Source organism: Ailuropoda melanoleuca, chromosome 7 (assembly GCF_002007445.2).
Source record: "Ailuropoda melanoleuca isolate Jingjing chromosome 7, ASM200744v2, whole genome shotgun sequence".
NCBI classification, from domain to species: domain Eukaryota; kingdom Metazoa; phylum Chordata; class Mammalia; order Carnivora; family Ursidae; genus Ailuropoda; species Ailuropoda melanoleuca.
The window spans coordinates 36,212,194-36,232,379 of record NC_048224.1 but is presented as its reverse complement, the minus strand read 5'-3'; the positions used below and the strand labels follow the sequence as shown (position 1 = coordinate 36,232,379).

General features: G+C 49.9%; 1 long non-coding RNA gene across 1 annotated transcript in view; it reads right to left on the bottom strand.

Annotated features, from left to right (window-relative positions):
- Positions 1-20,186, bottom strand: part of LOC105236351 — a 103,002-nt gene that overhangs the window by 33,468 nt on the left and 49,348 nt on the right. Inside the window, exon 3 of the long non-coding RNA XR_002142133.2 lies at positions 14,602-14,760. This is a non-coding gene — a long non-coding RNA (uncharacterized LOC105236351). The remainder of the gene's footprint in view (positions 1-14,601; positions 14,761-20,186) is intronic.

Here is a 20,186-nt window from a genome sequence, read left to right as displayed (position 1 = left end):
GTGTGTGTGTGTGTGTGTGTGTGTGTGTGTGAGTGTGAGTTAACAGGGTCTTCCCCAATAGACAGGTCATGCTCCAGCTACAATGGACACAGAGGAATACAGAGGCATGGAATTCCCAAGACAGTTCCCCTCTCCCAGGAGGGTTGGCAGCCCCTTCGCCTGGCTTTCCCTCCTGTCTTCGTTCTGCCTCTCCCCCGGCAGCCAGCCTGGTGGCAGCCTAGAAATGCAGCCAGATGGCCAAGGAGAAGAGAAGGAAAGCATCTGTGTGCACGTGTGCAAAACAGGGAGCCGGGGGAGGAGGAGAGAAGTAGAAAGGGAGAGAAAGCACCAAGGGGAGTGAAGCCTGAGAGGTGGTGGAAGGAGGGGAGGCAACAGGAGAAGAAAACAGGAGCCCAAAGAGGGGTACCAGTGGACCAGACAGGCCTGGGCATGGAGAATGGAAATCAAGGTAAAGGGAGCCCGATATAGGGGAGAGTGAGGGGGGCAGGGGTCTTCGAGGGGGGCTAGGCCTCTGGAAGACGAAGGGGAAGCACTGCAGAAAATTGAGAAGGAAGACAAAGAAGAGAAAATGGAGAAAAAGGAGAGCTATCTCATTTCATCCTTACAACAGCTCCATGTGGGAGAGAAAGCCAGGAACAGAGACGCTAAGGCCATTGCTCAAAATCACACAGCCCAGCTGGGACACAAACCAGCTGGAATTCCAAGCCCACACGCTTTGCCACTGCACAACGCTGCCCCCCAAGCAGTCTGCCAAGAAGTGGAATCCACAGGAACCTTAGCTCATGGGAGGGGTCTGTGTCTCAGCCCGCCACCCTGTCCCAGCATGCCAGGCCTCCTTGCTTGGACGGGGGGGACCTGCCACGAAGGCAGGTGTAGACAGGTCCTCCACAATTAGAAGCCATGCTCTCATTTCTAGTTGTTTTTCACAAAAGCTCCCTGAGAGCACCCACCAGATTAGCAGGGGTGACGTCTCTGTTTACATCCAGACCCCAACGAAAAAAGCACGACAAGGGAGCACTGGGCTTGGAATCTGTCATTTGCACCTGGGCCATCTACTGAGGTTAGTCCACAAGACAAGCACTGCTGGTCATCGAGCTTTGTCCTGAACCTGTTAAGTCATTTTGTCTAAGCTGGGGAGCGCCCTTGCCCACGCAAGGGTGTGAGGTTCTATTCGGTTTCCTCGTTTTATTGAGTACCTACTAAGTGCCTGGCATGGTCTCCTCTAAAACACACAGAAGTTCTTGTGAGGTATCCCACAATCATCATCCACGCTGTCATTGAGAAATTAAAGCTCAGAGAGTTCAACTTAGCTGCCCTGATGGTGTATAGTCATCCAAAAGGAGTGTCCCTGCTCCCATCATGCAAGAAGCCGCACAAAGCACTACAGGGATGCTGTTTTCCTTGGGAGCATATTCTGATGGGCATGGCAGCAAACAATGATTCTTCCCCACCACTCTGCACTAACAAGGCCTTAGTGAGAAGTCCTTTACCTGCCTTCCGAAGCAGCAAGGGCTGCGGGGGATAATCAGACGGGTCTCGTAACCTTTCAGGCATTCTTGGATAATAAATCTTCCAGTTACTTTAATTCACAAGAATGCTCTCATTTTAATAATTAAGAAAAACCCTGTGCAGAAAATAACCCTGCGACGGAGTCTAGCTGAAACCCCTCCCCTCTCCCTGCACTCAGTGCCCTGCTCCTGGGGTGGATGCCTACAGTGGGAGAGGGTCACTCTGGCAGCAGGCAAGGGCTTTCTATCAGATCATTTCTACACTGGGCAGAAGTCACAGAGCGGTCTCCCATGCTGGGGGACGCACATGGAGACCTCTGAGCATGTCCCTCACGGAGCACCTGGCTTTATGATCTGGAGGTCCTTGGTGCTCACCCAAGTACCCAGCATACAGACAGAAGAGACCTGCTTTCACTTCTGTTGAAGCCCTGACCAGTCCTGGCCGTGCTCCAGCTTTGTGGACACAACACTTCCAACTGTAACACTGTAACCCTATCCACCGGGCACGTCTTCATTTGTGCTGCTTAATTTAAATTAGAGCTCCTGACCAAAATAGAGCTGGCATACACCTTCACAGAAAGATGGGTCATTTGATAAAAGCATTGGTTCAACACTCGGAGGCTCAAAATAAATTTCTTATTCACTCTGAATCACAGAAGCAGCTACTGGCCTGTCCATGACAGCGCTTTGCAGAAGAAAAGAAGGGCATTCTAGCTAATGGATTTCCAAGGTTGTGGTCCCCCTCTCAGGTCCGGCCACATCGGGGTCTGGGTGGGGAGAGAGCATTGAGCTGTCTTAGCTGAAGAAATTACCTTCAAATCACCCATCCAACCACCCCTGCCAACCAGTAGACCTCTGACTCTTGACGGACTCATCACCTTCTTCCCAAACAGCAGTCACCAATGTGGCTGACAGAAAGACCTAGCGAGGGCATAGCAGGGAGTTCATCCCCTGTGCCAGCTCAGGCAAGCCGGGACTAGGTTCCCAGAACCTCCTGTGCTGTGTGATTCCAGGAGAAACTGGCCAAAAGAGGAACTCACACGGGATGTGGAAGACCAAGGCAAAGCACCAGCTCTTGTTTTCAGAAGCCAGTCATGAGCACAGGATGACAGACAGGCACGGAGGAGGCCCCTGGGTCCCCAACTGTCTGTAACTCTCTTCGGCTCTGCATGCACCTGTTCTTCCACACGCCGTGGCTCCAGGGTCACCACAGGGGCTTGGCTCCGGAACCAAGGAGGTGGAGGCTGAGCAGAGGTAACAGCCCATGTGGGTGACAGACACAGTCCACAGACGCATGAAATGTCATGACTGGAGAAAAACGTCGAGTTCCAAGGTTGTGGACACACAAAGCAAACCCATTTTTTTAGTAGCATGGAGTAGATTTTTTTTTAGAATAAAACCGATCGTAGGAATACTGTTGATAACTGACCTGGCATTTACAGTAATCTGCAGGCAGGTTAGCTGACTTCCCGTTTTCAACCTCTAGTGAGAAAGAGCCTAACAAAAAAGGTGTGCGGACTCCAGGCAGTAAGAACGAAGAGGCCCTGAGAAGGGTCACCCAACCAACTTTGTACGACAAAGAAGGCAAAGTGGCCCAGGACTTGCATAAATTCTAAACACCCGGGCTTACCTCGCTGAGGATTGTTATCAGTCCCTTACTGCAGAGGAATTTGGAAGACAGTATCTACACTCCGTTTGAAACCACATTGTGGATACATGACTACGTGGACATGAGGAAGCCTGGGGTAGTTGCTAACTGCATGTATCCTGGGGCAGTTTTCCTGGGTTCAAATCCTGCCTCTGCCACTTACAAGTGGACTGAGCCCAAACTCCCTGTCCCTCAGTTTCTTCATCTGTAAGATGGGGATAATAACAGTCTGTATCTCACAGAGATGTTTTGAAAATTAAAGGAGTCAATCTTTGTAAAGCACTTCAAAGAGTTCTTGGCCTCTAGCAGATGCTCCATGGGTATTTGTTACAGAGGAACATATTTAGCTTTTATTCCATAGCACGAATTCAGCCTCCCCAGTAAAACCTTTCTGCTGGTTTCCTAATTCTGGATAGAGACCCTCTCCACACCCACACCTAAGAATTGCTATCATCGGTATTGCCGTCCGGGCAATTGCGTGGAGGGGCATGGTGCAGAGGGCAAGCCAACCCAGGAGGGCCCCCTTCCTCCAGAACTCGGCTTTGCAAAGACTGATCCTTGGCCTTCCTGGTTAGAGTTTTGGTTTTGTTTGTTTTTTTGTTTTTGAGAGAGAGAACGCATAAGCAGGGGGAGTGGCAGAAGGAGAGGGAGAAGCAGGCTCCCCCACCAAACAGGGAGCCCAATGCCAACACGGGACTCAATCCCAGGACCCAGGGATCATGACCTGAGCCGAAGGCGGACACTTCACCGACTGAGCCACCCAGGCGCCCCAGAGTTAAATTCTCAAGTGGAACCACTGAGTCTCTCCAAATCATTTCTCTGGATGTTCTCCCAGAGCCTGGTTTGAAAGACCTCTTCTCTCGCCCATACCCAGTGGGTTCTGACTCTGGATCTGGCACAACTGGCAGGAACTGCAGGCTTATTACTCCCACTTACTATCACATCCCAACTGGTTCTCCTGGGAATCTTGGCAAATCAATCGACTTTCCCTGTCCTGCTGTGGGGCAAAGACAGGCTGTTCCTCTTGGCTCAGGGCAATGTGTATTCCCTTTAGGATTCCTTCCTTGTTGGCTTTAACATTTTTTTCTCAGTCTCCATATCAATGCGGGGGGTCAGTCTTCCCCAGCAGGCCTGGTGCCCACGAACCCCCTTTGTCTGATGGGTCTGCATTAGGTCCTGGGAGAAAGTGCAGAGGCCGTTAAGCAGCAATGAGCACGAATTCAGAGAAGCNGGCGGGGGGTCAGTCTTCCCCAGCAGGCCTGGTGCCCACGAACCCCCCTTTGTCTAATGGGTCTGCATTAGGTCCTGGGAGAAAGTGCAGAGGCCGTTAAGCAGCAATGAGCACGAATTCAGAGAAGCCGTCTTGCTCTGGGCCCACCGTCTCCTTGGCAAGCCATCGACCATGGGCCTGTCTGCCCCGGTGGCATCTGGAAAGGAGTGGGATAGAGGAGTGCAGGTCACATCGTGAGAGCCTCCTTGTCACAGAGAAGCAGCTGAAGGCTGTCACTGTTCACAGGTGACAACTTTAGCTTCACAAATGTCCCTAAGGTCATACACTGGCATGTACTCATTTGCAAGTATAAGATCCCTACTGTCTCCGTTTCAGGGCCCCCCTCGGTGGAGACGCTCCGCCTCAGAAGAACTCACTGAGCACATACTGGGCCAAGCCTCGAGGAGGCAGAAATCAGTCAGACCCGGCAGCCTTCCAGGGGCTCACGGTCACGTGGAGAGACGGGTGAGCAGGGGAAGCCCAGGACAGGCGGGTGCAGGCTGAGGGGTGCCCGGTATGATGAGACGTGGAGGAGCCTCCGTCCCTGCCGGGCGGGCGCGAGAGGCTTCCCCGTGGACGCAACGGTGCCAGAGGGGCTTCCAGGCAGACATTTCCAGGAGGCTGACGAATGTACTAGTTGCTGCTTCGCCATGAGGTCCTGGCTGGAGACAAAGATGGGGCGCTCTGCACTGTGATGGTGACTGGGATCAGAGCAACGGAAGGCCTGACCCAGGGCCAGTCGGCACGAGAAGAGGCTTTCGGGCCAAACACAGGCTAGTGCTCGAGATGTCCGGGGACTGACTACCAGGGCCTGAGAACCGATGGGATGTGAACTCACCGAGGAAGCCAAGGCCCAGCAAGGTGTTTGGTCCTGTTCCAGGAGACCAGCCCTGGGGCAGGAAACGGCCTGTCCTCCCCTCTGCCCGCCCCTCTCCCCGGACAGTGACAACGTTTCCTTCAGGCTCTCTGCCAGTTTACAAATGTATTATCAGGCACACAGGTTCCTGTCAACGGGGCTGCGACAAGTCTCCCTGTGTGCACTGTGACTTTTCTCAGGTTCCCCTGTGGCACGAACCTGTGTGCCGTGGTCCTGGGGTGCTCAGTAGAGCTCAGAGCTTGGCTGAACCCAGAACTTCAGGAATGAGAACTACTTCTCCATTCCAAGCAGCCCCCTGAGACCTAATTCCTCGTCGCAGGAAAGAGGAAGAACAGACTCCGGCTCCCTCGGGTCTGTTCTCCCTCTGGGTCTGCCCTTGCACCAACCCTGCCAGGCTGTGAGCCCACCAGGGTAGGAAGCTTAGCCACTCATCCTTGGAGGCCCCGAGTCCGAGGGGAGATGTCCAATGCATATGGGCTCTTTGCTCCTGGCACCAAGAGGAACAGCAGTGATGTGAATTCTGTACTTCACTGACATGAGGATGTGGGGAATTGAGAATTATGCCCCCCTCCCCAACAGAAAGATTTTTTTTCTGGGATGACGTTGGAGATACAGCATTTGCAGTGTGTGAAACTTAGAACAGAACACTCAAAAGAGAAGGAATATAAACACCCACCTGCTTTTCCAAGGACATAAAATAGCTTTTAGAATGACACAAAGCCTCCTTTTTGTGCATATTTCACTCCATAGGGTACTTCCTAAATGAGTTGATGAATCTGGGTCCAGAAATCCTATCATGTGACTTAACCAGCTTATTTTTTTTTTCTTTTTCCATCCACCCTGATTGAACCTGAAACATTCCAGGGAAAGGCACTTTCCAAAACTTACACTTCTCCGGAGAGGCAGAAAATAGCTTTCTTTCAAATCCACTGTAAAGATTTCACTTAAAAAATAAAATAAAGTAAAATAAAATGGAACCAAACACTCCTGGCATCTAATCTGACTACAAATTGAAAACTATACTAGTGTTTACATGGTTTGGGGTTTTATTAGGAAAGAGCTGCCCAGCATTAATAATATGATGTTTAGCTGGAATGGAATTCCAGCTCTCCCTCTTTCCAGACTCTGGGGAAATGAGAACACCCTGTCCATGCTCTGGGCCTCCACTGGCTCCTTCAAGGAGAAGATGCTTGATTTAGGATGCAAATGAGAATCACGACATCACAGAGCTCCACATCCAAGACCTAGGTGGTTTCCCACATCCCTGGTGCCTGGATGTCATCAACCCCACTGTACAAATGAGGGACTGAGGCTCAGGTGGGTTAGGTTCTTTGCCTGAGACCACACCAGCAGTAAGTAGGAGAACACAAATTTGCATCTGAGTTTCTCTGTTCATTTGTCAGATGCCTCGATTCATTCAACTGACTCAGTTGTTCTCAGTGTGCGTGTGTGTGTGTGTGTGTGTGTGAGAGAGAGAGAGAGAGAGAGAGAGAAAGAGAGTGAGACAGAGAGAGAGACAGAGAGAGAGATTGTTTTTGCCACCTCTGGGATATTTGCCCATGTCTGCAGACATTTTTGGATTTCACAACCAGGGAGTGCTAATAGCATCTGATGGGATGTGGATAAATATCTCACAATGCACAGAACAGACCACCCCCAACAACGAAGACTTAATTTGACCCCAAATGTCAATAGAACTGGGACTGGAAACACTGAACTGATCGTAAGGGCCAGATGACTCCTTGAGCATGTGATGGTTCTGAAGGACACACACAGATGCTTGTACTCACAGTCACACCAAGACAATGAGAATTCCTTGATAATCGACAGGTTCTGTCATCAGTAGAAAAGAGTACCTAAGAACTGAGGGGATGTAAGCTCACTGAGGAAACCAGTGAGTTATTTTTTTCATGGAAGTTATTTCAGGGAGAGGTGGCTAATTTCGACTGAAATAATTGGGAGAGAAATAGTGGAGCAATTTCCTTTTCCTTTCTCTGAATCACAATGAAACCTTATCATTCTGGGGACATCATGGTAGAAGGCATAGAGTCCAGCCCCAAAGGCATGACTCCCCTTTGGAAATTTCCTAGGGACACCCCTGAGAGGCAGTGGCAAGTCCGGACCACTGGGTCACAGTGTAGCATTGAGACCTTCTGTGATCGGGTAAGGGTTGGAGTTTTGAACTGCCTCTTTGGGGGGAATCACCCTTTAGAAGTCCCCAGAGCCAGAGCTTGATGAGTTGGGGGACTTAGTATGAGCAGGCTTGACAGATTAAAAAAAGAAAAAGGAGTAAATATGGAATCACTGAAGCCACACCCAGGAAGATTCCTGAAATGGGAAACAGGAGCAAAGGAGCAGAGGAGAGCTCAGGAGCCAGTAAATCAAGAAAGTGGATAGAAAGGGGGAGACAGGCAAGAATGAACGGGGGCTTGCTGTGAACATGGCCAGGGTTTGTCTTGAAGGGGTCCAGCTGCTGCTTTTAGGGTGCCAGGTGAGACAAGAATCCAATGAACACAATATAATCCTGCTTTGACTCCATGGAAGCATCTAGTTCTCCTGCCTGAAGCCCCGGCTTTTCCGGTCCTCTGAAATTCAGAAAGGCCAGCTCCACAGTTTGAGGCAGAAAGCAGGGATCCGCCACGCTGCCCCGCTGGCCAGGCAAGGCCCTTCCAGGGAGAAAGGCACCCGTGTGTTTACACTCCGCCAACGCCGGCCCTCATGGGCACTTCCGCTCTGAAAAAGCCAGTCTTGAGCTTTATGCCGACGCATGTGGGGACTATGGCCCGGAAGCAGGACCGGGAAGATGTGATGTGTCTGGGGCCACGTATGCACAAAGACTCAGGAGGATGTGTTCCAAGCCATGCAGGGCCCGCGGAGCCGGGGCAGAAGCCGGCCTGTGCCATACTGTACTTAGCCTGTGCTCTCCAATTTCATCATTTCTGGCTCAAAATGGGCCTGCAATTTTCATTTCTTTATGGGCTTAAGTAATCTATTGCAAATGTCACCAGCAGGCTGTAACGCATTCTTGCCGAGGAAACTGTTCTTTCTCTTCAGTAACTTTCTGGTTGAAGATTTGCCGGGCTGGGTGACTGTTTTACATTAGCTATAATGGTGTTTACATTGGATGCACCGATGTTTAAATCACTGGACATATTTGTTATGAGTAGGGAGGCAGTGGCATTGTTTAGGCCGAGTATCTGGGCTGGATGGGGGGGTGCTTCTATTAGTATTGATAATATTTTACAAGAGACCTTGCAGAGATGTTTATAATAATAGCAATGCTGTTTATCTTACCAGGATTATGTTGAAGCAACTTTAATTGTATTCATATTAAACATATCAATGTTAGAACTGATGTAATATGTTTAGCATTAATATGAAGGTTGCTAAGTTGGGGGCTTTTGAGATAGAATTAAAGAGCTAGGAAGACAATGGGACATATGGAAAGCATTTGGGGGGTTTCTGTTCTTGTCTAACAAGAAGGATTAGTGCGTTCGCCGAAATACAGTGTAAGACGTACGGTGGGTTGTGCGGCCAGCATCTGTTTCCCGTACGACGGGGCTCTCTTGGCTTGTGTGTGCACACGATCGCTCGGCAGTCCTCGCGCGCTCCCAGGCTCCACCAAAGCCCACATGTCAGGGATACCTCAGATGCATTGCAGCTGGCTGTCGCACCCAGAGATGTTTCAAAATGGATTTTGTAATGGCTTATAAAAGTCCCACATTGTGCACGGGCAGTTATTGAGTGTGATATAGTGTGCACAAGAATGTTCCAAATTCCCTCCGCGCTGTATCCATCAATCTGGCTCTATTAGGGTTGGCAGGATAATGGCTGGAGTGCGGCTCTGGACTTTATCTCCAGCTGAAAGAAGCGTCCTAATTATCCACTCATCAGAACTACCCCACTCCTGGCTCAGGGAGACCACTGCCAGCTCGGGCCCAGAAATTCCAAATCCTCACAGTCACCGGCCAGGCCCTCGAAGCCCGAGATGCAAGACTGCGTCCAGCCTGGCTGGGGATTCGTGGTCCCCATAAATCCTGGCAATCCATCTGACTCCCCAGCTGGACGCACTATCCGGTGAACCCATCAAGGCTTGGTTTCCCACTCCCCCTCTTTCCCATCCTGCCCAGTTCCCTGGGCCTGGGCGACGTCCTGAGGTGGATGCTTGGACGCAGCTCAGACCAGAGCTCTGGTTTTCTGTAGCTAGAGGACAATATCTGCATTTCCCTCCTCAGGCTGTTGAGGATTAAGGGGGGGAACGACGACAGAGGGCACCTAGCAGAGTAACTGAGCACATCACCCACTTGTTATTCATGCAATTAGAAAACGTAGCAGAGCTTTAGGGCTTTATAGGAAATGAAAGGTTTGCTTGATGGAGACATGACTGTTTTCTAGCAAAATACTCAAAGACTATAAAGAAATTTCTTCGTTACACAATACAGCTCACAGATATTATCCCATAATCTTGTTTTATTATCATCATCATTATTTTCATCCCCATTTTAATGATGAGGAAACTAAGGCTCAGAGAGATGAGAGGAGTTGCCCATTTGCTCACTGATTATTTCCTGAACTCCTCTGTGCCGGCCACTCAGACTGTAGAGATAAGAGTCCCTTTCCCACTGCGGTTCACAAGTGACTGAGAACGGAGTGAACACATGGGTTTGCCTGCTCCATGTATTTTTCCCTTCCTAAGCCACCATGCTTCCTCCCTTCCAGAAAATTCCCAGGAGGTGTGCAAATGTGGGAGGGGATGGGGGTGGAGCACATGCATAAATAGCTGGTTTGTAAGGTGCAGAGAACTTCAGAGCCACGAGAGACGGTGTGGTGGGATTTGAGAAAAGGAATGGACAGGGATTGATAGGAGGCAGGGGCCTCACGGAGGAGGCGAAATTTGAGCTGTGCTTGGGAAATCAATAGGATTCAAACATGTAAAGGGAAAGTCGGACACTCGAGGCAGAGGGGACAGGGTGAGCAAGGTATGTGGCAGGTAAGCAAGAGGTGCACGTGGGGAATAGCTGGTAGTTTCCTTTGGATTCCAGTGATGGGTATAGAAAGGGATGGAGTGGTCCTGCTGAGTGCCGATGTGGAGTAGATCAGGGCTTTTCCTGATCAGGGGGTAGGCTTTTCCTTTAAGAAAATGGGGAGCCATGGGAGGTTTTAGAGCAGCAGCATGACATACATAAGCAGAGCTATGTTTTCGGAAGATTAGACTGGAAGCTTTGGTGGAAGTGGGTGGGAGGAGGAGGGGCAAACTGATCAATGGCACAGTAATCCAGGCAACGGTCGGGCGGGGTGGGGGGGCGGTGATAGTGGTAGAAAGGGGCAGAGAACTGCATGCCAGAAGTAGACATGTGGCCACAAGTGACTATTTCCTCCCTTTGCCCCCTAGAGGGCCCGTGACAGCAGCTCGAATGTGCCAGCAAGATTCAGCCGGGTTGTGCTTCCTGAGCACGGGCGGGTGGTGTCTGCATCTCACCTTGAACGTGCACTTCAGAGGATGGAGGGGTTTGCTGGGGCTGCCATTACAAAGCACCACAGTCTGCGTGGCTTAACCAACAGAAGTTTATTTTCTCAGACTTCTGGAGGCTGGAAGGCCCAGATCATGGTGTCGACAGGGCTAGTTGCTTCAGAGGTCTCCGTGCTTGGCTTTGGATGGCGGTCTCCCCTGTGTCTTTACGTGGTCTTCCCTCTGCACCTGCCCGTGTCCAAATTTCCTCTTCTTATAAGCACACCAGCTATACTGGATTAGGACCCATGTTAATGGCCTCTTTAAAGACTGTCTCCAAATACAGTCACATTCTGAGATAGTGGGGGTTATGACCTCAACATATAAACGGGGGGAGGGGACACAGTTCAGCTCATATGCAGAGAGAGACATGTACAGTTTCCCCCACATGCTTAGTGTCATGCAAACTCACCCCAAGTCATAAGGTAATCTCTCAGATTCTGCTCAATGGCTCCAAGAAGGGCTGACCTCCCACCAGAGCAGAAAGAAGCAGGAGAGGGTAGGGGGTGGGCTCTAGCCAGCCTGTCCAATTCAGATCACACTCTGCCACTCCCTAGCTGCATGACCTTGTGAAGATTACCTATTCTCTCTGTGCCTGCATTTTTCTCATTTATAAAGTGGAGATACTAGTAATCTCCAGCTGAAAGGTTTGTCATGGAGGTTAACCAGGCAAATGTATGTAAAGATCTCACACGGGGCCTGGTGCCTAAAAAGTGCCTAGCACGTGTTAATTATGACACCCACTCTGGGTGCAGGCTGGGATGGGGGAGTTGGGCAGTTGAAGGCAACAGGTCAAAAAGGGCTTCACCGAGGAGAAATCAGGTCTAGAGGCTTTTATTAGCATTTTACAAGCCCACAGGCATGTCTATCTTTTTTTTCTCCAAAAGGCTGCACAGGCTAAGGAAGTCCCCATCCTTGCCCTGAGGTCATTCTTCAACCTGAGTGCCTAGTAGCACTGGCCAGGAAGTGGGCAGGAGGAGGGAGCTGGGCACAGACCAGGGCCATGGGAGCAGGGGGGAGCCTATGTAAACCACGGGAGCACGGCGGGCCTGGGGCCTGACCCTGCGGTTTACTAATACAAAATCACACTGGCCTGGAGATGGGGGTACAGGGAGGGCGAGGGGGATGCAGGCAGTGAGTGTCTACTGCATATCAAGTCAGTTCCTCGTAGGGATAGCCTCTCAGGGCCAAGACACAGGCAAGACGAGTGGGCCACTGGCCTCAGGCACCAAGTCTGGGGGGCCAACACTAGTAAGAAAGACAAAAATAACATCTTAACAAAGTCCCTTTAAAAATCAAAGTTAAGGGTGCCTGGGTGGCTCAGCCGGTTAAGTGTGGGACTCTTGATTTCGGCTCAGGTCATGATCTCAGGGTCGTGAGACCAAGCCCCACGTTGGGCTCTATGCTAAGCGTGGAGCCTGCTTAAGATTCTCTCTCTCCCTTTCCCTCTGCCCCTCCCTCTCTCTCTCTCATAATAGATAGATAGATGATAGATAGATAGATAGATAGATAGATAGATAGATAGATAGAGGCAAAAAAATAAATCCATGAACAAAATATCAAAATTTTCAATGAGGACAGGATCTGACCCTGCATTTTGACTGCAGGCCTTGCTCACCTCACTCTAATCCTGTCCCTGGACCCCCAGGTTCCTTCCTGGGGCTAGCCTTACACTCTGTGACCTGATCTGGAGGGAGAAATCATCTCACCATCTCTGAGCCTTGGGACTTGGGGCCTATGCAGAATGGGTCTAGCAGCACCTACACCATGAGTGGTTGATTATGAGGCTGAAGATGGACAAGCCTCCTAGCCCAGGGCCCGGAGCAGAGTCAGCACTCAAGAAAAGTTTACAGGAGCTAGAGAAATCATGGTAGGTCACTTCCAATGACGCGCTCACATCACTGGGTGTGGACACTGATGGGGGGCCTGATGTCCACATTCAGTAGGACATCTTCACCAACAGTACGGTGTAATGAAAATGTAGACATTAAACTATGACCTTAAGAGGAGAACAGATGTGCTCTAAAACAGGTCTAAATGGCTCCCCCAGAGCCAAGAAACCTCTGTGAAATTGAAATACCACATGATGGAGGAGACAGAGGAAGATCTGAGACGCTTTGTATCCTGACCGATGTTGCACAGTGAAAATCAAGCAGAGCTAGGGCGATAGCCGAAGCAGAAGCCTGGGCATTGTATCTGAGCAACCGAGTCATGCCTGGGTCTGCACAGGAGTCCCATGGTGCTCTGTGCGGGGTTGGTGCTGATCCTAGGTGCTGAACAGGGTGGAACACGGTACATACAGGGGAGCCACAGAGGGACGGCAGGCCAGGTGAGGTCTAGCTCAGGTCGTAGAGAGCCGACTCTACCCACCGAGCCTCAAGGTCTTCACAGTATGGCTAGCACGGCCATGCTTCCTGGATGTCCAGGGAGTCCCATCCCCTGGGAGATGCCCGGTGTTCTGGCTCACGCTTTTACTATCAAACACGTCCTGGTCTGGATATAAACCCAAAGAATCCCCTGAAATACAGCACCTCTCAAGTAGAAGGCCTTGAACTGTGGATTCTTCTCCTCCACCAGTAAATCCATTCCCGACTGAAAGCTTCCTGAGGGCCAGGTCTGGGTCCCCGGCGGCTGGCCCAGGGTCCAGCTCAGGGCAGGCACGCTGGAAATCTTTGCTAAGTGGAACGAAATCGAGCCAGCCAGACAAGGCATCTCCCCTGATGTGAGGTCTGCCTTCCCTGAGCTCCCCATAAAGCCTTTATTTCCCAGGCTCTGAGTTCTCTGAGGCAGAGACGACCATCTCAGAGCCACTGTGCTGGCTGTGAGTCAGAGAGGAGAGCAGAAGTGAGAGCAAGCCAGAAAGCAAGAGGCCCTCCCTGGCTCGCACTTGGCATGGAACAAGTGCAGAGCCACATCCTGTGGGATTGGGACAGGGACTCTGCTCTTTCCGCGGCAAGGGGAAACCCCAGCCCTGTTTCCTAAGCCTCTGCAGCAAGCCCCAGAGCCCCCACGGCACCGAGAGACGAGATACCATGTTGTGTCACAGCCCTCGTTGGCCATTTAGCTGAGGACACTGCTCTGAGTGTGAGGAACGTGGGACCGAGAGGCACTGGCAGGTCCCTGGTTTGGGAGGAGGTCCTGTTTGGCATCACTCTGTGCCTCAGTCTGACCTTCCTGGGTCCCACCTTTGTTTCCCTCAAATGTTCCCCTTGGGCATGAAGTCCCTCCTGAGCAAATGTCCATCCCGGTTGCCACCTTCGCTCCTTCCCCCAGGCTCTGAAGGGAACCAGCCTTATTCCCTTGGCCACCGTTACAAGGCTTGCGTCCTCAGGTCCCCTTGAAGGCTAGCTTTCCCTGGATCTGTGGTTCTCAGACTTCAGCACATCAGAACCCCTGAAGATCGCTGGGCCTCCCACCCCCAGAGCTTCCGATTCAGTAGGTCTCAAGTAGAGCCCAACAATCTGCATCTTCTAACGAGTTCCCAGATGATGCTGATGCGGCTGGCCTGGGGAACACACTTTGAGAACCGCTGTTCCCGATTCCCTTTGGGAGAAGGCCTGCTCCCAGCAGCTGGACTGCTCTCTAAAGCAGCAATCCTCCATCTGGCTGCGCCATATAATCAGCCGGGGAGCTTATAAAAGTCCCACACTTCAGCCCACACCCTGGACCAATGACATTCAGATCTGGCAGTGGGACCCAGGCCACGAGCATTTTTTTAAGTCCACTCAGGTGATCCCAGAGTGCAATCAAGGTTAAGAAACACTGTTCTCAAGCTGCTTTTCCACAAACCTGATTTTCCTTGGCCCTTCTGCCAAACACAGCTGCCCATCCAGTGTGAACTGAGCTGGTCCCCTTTCTCCTCCATGTACTCTTGGCACGACTTCTTCCACCTCCTTGCACAGTCCTCTCGGGTTTAATCCATCTTCCCAGGGTGGTGGTGGCTGGGGGCTGGCAGGATCATAATTTGTGACAATTTAAAACAAGATTCTTTAAATACTTGCACAACATTTATTTAATGGGGATGGCAAGAAATTTATTTATTTTATTTCAATACAAATTATATTCAGAATGGGGTTCTCCTGATAATTTACCCCCATGGCCAAAAGACATCCAAAAAAGACATTTCCCATTTTTTTGTGGTACTGAAACTCCCTTCACTTGTCTTTTGTGATTTTCTGAATCAGACCAACTTCTCGGGGTGACTAAGAAAGGTTTAAATTGCAATGGCAAATGAATCTCTGACAAAGACCACCACACCAACGTATGCCTGGGTTTCAGAGTCTCGGCTGACAGCTCCTGCCTGAGCAGGCCGAGGAAGTGTGCAGCCAAACTGGGCAATTGCTGGCAAGGCATTTTTTTTTTAACTTCCACTCAAAGGCGTTTTGTACTTGGGTGAGAGAGGGACCAATTTACATTTTGCCAATTATGTAAAGTGTTACACAGAGTTTCTAAATAAACTGGCACCATAATCCAATTCATTCCCAGGAAATTTGGCCTGCAAAGCATTGGTGCCCCTGGAGGTGGTCCAGCTGGCCTTCCCTTCAATCCACTTTGGCTTCCAAGTTATTCTTTCCATTACAAGCATTCATGGAGGTGGGTACAATAACGATTTTGCTCACCAGCAGAGTTGGCTCTTACCAAAATCAAGGCAGAAACATTTTCAGGCGGGAGGACATTATCGCCAATGCCCGAAGGCAACTGAGAGGCCACGTAAGGTGAGGCTCACAGGCAAGGAGAGGAGAGCATCCATTGATTTGAAGAGTGACCGTCACATGACAGAGTGGAAACCGTGGGTCTGGAAAGTGTTTTTGAAAGTCTGGCTTAGGAGAGGAAGAGGGAAGTGAGAGAGAACGCTGGAAAGAAAGCAGGGCCAAAGAAGGATTTTGTTTGTTTGTTTGTTCCTGAAGATATGAAGTCATACTTTCAGGCTGCAAGAGGACTGGTGCAGACTAAGAGATGAATCTAGAGTAAAGAGGGTACTCCTAACACATGAGGTTTTGTCCTGTGAGGAGCAGGGAGGGGCAAGTGCTGGGGGAAATTTACTGAAGTTTGCTTTGCTTTGCGGCCTTGCTGTGCTCTTCCTGCCTGTTTTGTTCTCACTGGCCACTGCGGAGGACTTTGTCTCTAACCAACTCCCATAGATGGTACACATGACTGAGTGACAGGAGGGTCTGTCGCAGGGACAGGGATTTCTTGGAAGCAGATGTGGTCATAATGGCAAATATGACAACCAGATTTCTAAAATTCTATTTGGAGTGGCTTTTCAAAATTTTGTTAGTTTTGCTTTGTTTTACTTTTTTATTAAGTTTGAGCATTCAAGAAGTATACTAATCTCACTGTAGGACCTGTTGAATCTTTACATATGTATACACCCACATAACTACCATGAGATCAAGATGTAGGACACTCCCAGGACCCCTAGAATGTTCTCTTATGTTCTTTCCTGGGCAGTACCTCACCCCTGTAACCACTGTTCAGACGTCAGTCATGCAAATTAAGTCTCCTGTTCTTGGGCTTCATATAAATGGAATTACAGAAAAATGGTTTCTTTGGCTCAATGCAACATCTGTGAGATTCATCCATGTGCCGGTATCACTATTTTGTTCCCTTTTTTACTGCCGTGAAGTATTTTATTATATGGAAAATATTGCAGTTTATGTAGCCATTCTTCTATCGATAGACATTTGATTGCTTCTAGTTTGGGGCTGTTATGAATGACATTCATATTCTATGAACATTCTAGTACTCATCTTTGGTGGACATGTGCACTTTTTTCTTTTGGTGGTATATCTGGGAAGTCCTAGGTTGGCATATGTTCAGCTGTAGGAAGTAAGAGCAGGGGTGTTTTAAGCTTTGGGGGCTTCCCGTGACTGACAGGATAAGACCAGAGCTTTGTAACACTTTATAATGGTACCTTCCATCCTATGCCCTTGTCTACCTCTCTGAGATTCTCGCTCACCACAGCCCTCTGACAACATGGCCAGGAGCCATTTGAACACTACACATTTCCCCTGATGTTCTTCATTGTCTGGTGCCTGCCCCGGGGCTCCTTCTGTCTCTGATGCCCGTGACACCTTCTTCCCCGGTCTCTGCTGGAGAGCTGCTACCACCCCTGAAGACTCTAAGCAAAAATGACTCCACCCCCGAATCTTTCCCCTGCCTCTTCCCTTCTCTCCTGCCTAGAACATTCTTGTCTGTGTACTCCAAGCCTTCTGTACGCACTTTTATTAGCTCCAACAAATCCCTGTGTTGAGATTACTTGGTTATGGACCATGGCCTCCTGCAAGGCCTGCACCCTGGTCATCCCTCTGTCCTCAAGTCATGCACAGGACCTCAAACTAAGAAGGGTCTTAATAACGCTTTTTCAAATTTAATAAATGAACTGGATTTTAAATAAAGAGGGAAGATGTCCTTTTCTTTTGCTCCCCAGGGATATGTGTCTAGGAGGTGAACCAGCCACTTCCATAACATTCCAAGTGTACTCGCTTGTTAGGTCTGCCACAAACAGTAAAGATGAAAGAGACAAGAAGTAGTAGTGGGACTTCTGGGTGACAATTCCCTCTCTTCTCATAAGAACGTATTTGTCAAATTCTGAAAGACACGCTGAGGAATGAGACTTTGTCTCTGTAGTATAATATCAAACATAAATACAAAGTTTTTTGTGTTTTGTGGGTGTTTTTTTGGCAAACTGTCCAGATGTTTCCAAATATCCAGATGTTCTCCCTGATATAACCCAAACAGCTCTATGTCTTTGTCAAATTTTATTAAGATAATTGGTATAATGGAAACAGAGCATGGATAGAGTTGAAAATTCAATAAAGACAGAGCCAAGGGCAGGAATTTTGGCCTAGTCACTGGATTCTAGAGGATGCCTAAGAGATGTGCCCCAGAGATGAATCCAGAAGGTATATCTGAGATGAGCAAGGTCGTCAAAACCCAACCATTCCAGAGCACTCCCTGGTCAGCGTGCCTCCGTTGGTCACACACAGTTGTGTGAAGGACCATTCCCACCTCCCTGTTCCAATCCTTCTTGGCCATTCTGGACAACCAAGGCCTTTTCTCGAACCAAGCACTGTGAACCTCTAACCTGCACTTATGCTCACTCCTTTGTCTGAAATGCCTCTTCGCCCAGCTCCTACGCAGCCCAAACTTTCCACCCCAGTCCCAAGTGCCCCCAGCCAGAAGCAGCCTTTTGTTGTCTTCTGTCAATCCCCTCAGTCCAAATCCTTCAAGAGTCAGCTCAAGTGCCTGCTCCCTACAGAAAGTGATCTCGTGTCACCCAGATCCAAGTCTTCCCAACACTCTCCCCTCCCTTTTGGGGGGCCTGTTGGCATTTTCTACATTGTAGCATGAATTTCTCTGCATATGTCATTGCCTCCCTCAAATAGTTAAGTGCTTTAAGAGCATGGTCTGTATTTCTTATATATTTGTGTCCCCCAAAGAAAATGACAGTCAATTAGAAATATTGGTTGATTTTGACAATTTCCGTTTATGACTTGGGACTAATCTGGATGTCTTAAAATCCAGGGAATGGTGGAAAGAGCTCTAGAGTAGGAGTCTGGCTGACCTGAGTCCCACACTGGAACTGCCACCTCCAGTTCCATGTCTGTAGACAAGTTGCCTCACCCCTCTGGGCCTTAGTTTTCCCCTCAGTAGAGTAACAGTGTTTCCCAAACTGGTGGAACAGAATAGCTAATAAAGTAGAGTCAAATGCGGGTGCCCAATTACGTCAACATTTCTCTTTCCTATTTGGTGGGGGGGAAACGAGTGATTATTTTGGGATACACCTTCTTTGTTCAGAGAAAGACACCTCAGTGTACAGATTTGACATGGAGGCCGTAGGCCACAGATGGTGCCTTTGTGTAGAGGACTGGTATTCAGGCCGACTTCTTTCTGCACCCCGGCGTCCTTCCTGGCCTGGTGTGTGAATGAACGAGATTTTAGCCAGCTGAGAGTCAGAAGAAAGGCAAGGACGTTGTTCCCAGGATTGGGGACAGGGAGGGAGGCTAGCCTTTTAGAACTGAAGCATTTGATGAGAGGACATCTATCAGCCAGATTAAAAGGCGGAGTCTCCTGCAGAAGTACATAGCCTTGGGCCTCTTCAATCATGCTCTGGCTCCAATTAGGATTCCTCCTTGAGCCTGGGTCGGGCTGAGCCTCTCCCTGGGAGTCAAGTGACTCCACTGTGAGGAAGGGAACACGGAGCCCTTCCAGGGCCCGACAGCACCTGACTGGGTCCCTCCTGAGCGCAAGGCACCTCCACATTTCCTGCGGACCCTTCGGTCCCCAAGCCTCCCTAGTTCTCTGCCTGTCTGCTGAGTGCTGAGGGCAGCATCCTGACCCCTCCCCGCTCATCCTTTCTCTCTCCCCTCTACCTCCTTGATCATACAATGGCGGGGTACACAAAAGCCGCAAATTCCAAGCTATATGGAGCAGAGAGCGGCTGTTTGTCCCAAAATACCACGTCGCTGACTACAGCAAACACAAATTACAAGCTTTATCTAATCACAGTTATGTGACCAGTCATTTTTGGTTTCCAAAAACGGCGGTGAGTGGAGTGCTCCTGCAGCTGGTGGTGCCACCGGCTCGGGTTTCAGATCTCAAGTGCACACAGATGCGCACAGAGACGGGCATCCCAAGTGACCCATTCAGAAAGGGAAATAGGAGAGGGAGAGGGAGGAAGTACAACTCACCAGATAAACAAATTCCGCTAGTGTGGACCTCAAAAATAAAACGATTCAAAATCAAGTGGCATGGCCACTGCACCAAAGGCTATGAGCATTCATCTCCCTGGCACATGGTTTGACACCAAAGTCATCGTCCAATGGCCACACCAGGGACTGGAGAAAATGAAGCTTGTTTGGAAATCACTGATTTTGTTTGCGGCTTGGGTTTCTCTGTCCTCCTATCTATTCAAGAAGAGTAGATGGCTGTGGGATCAAGGCAAGAGCACTGGGCTTGGAGTCTGGAACCTGAGCTGGCTATGACTGTGACCTTGAGCATGTCAGCTCCCTTCTCTGTGCGACCTTGTGATTACGGTGAGGCTGGTAACATCACCCACTCAGCCCTGGCCGATGGGAGGGAAAGATGGGGGTGCATGTGGAAGGGGCACCAGTCTGCCAGGGATGCCGCTGCTTGCTGGGGGCTGGATGCCCTTTCTGCATCATTTTGTAAGCGTTCTAACTGCTCCTTACCCCCCTGCATGTGGGCTTTGGCTTGCTAGGAACAGGCAGGAGAGGGGCCCAGCCTCTCTCATCACATCTTGCAGCTTCCATCTCCTGCATGATGAACTCGGCCTGTGATGCAGTGTCAAATACTGCCACTCAAAATATACCTGTGCTCCACTGAGATTCCCGGCCACTTGTGCGCATTCA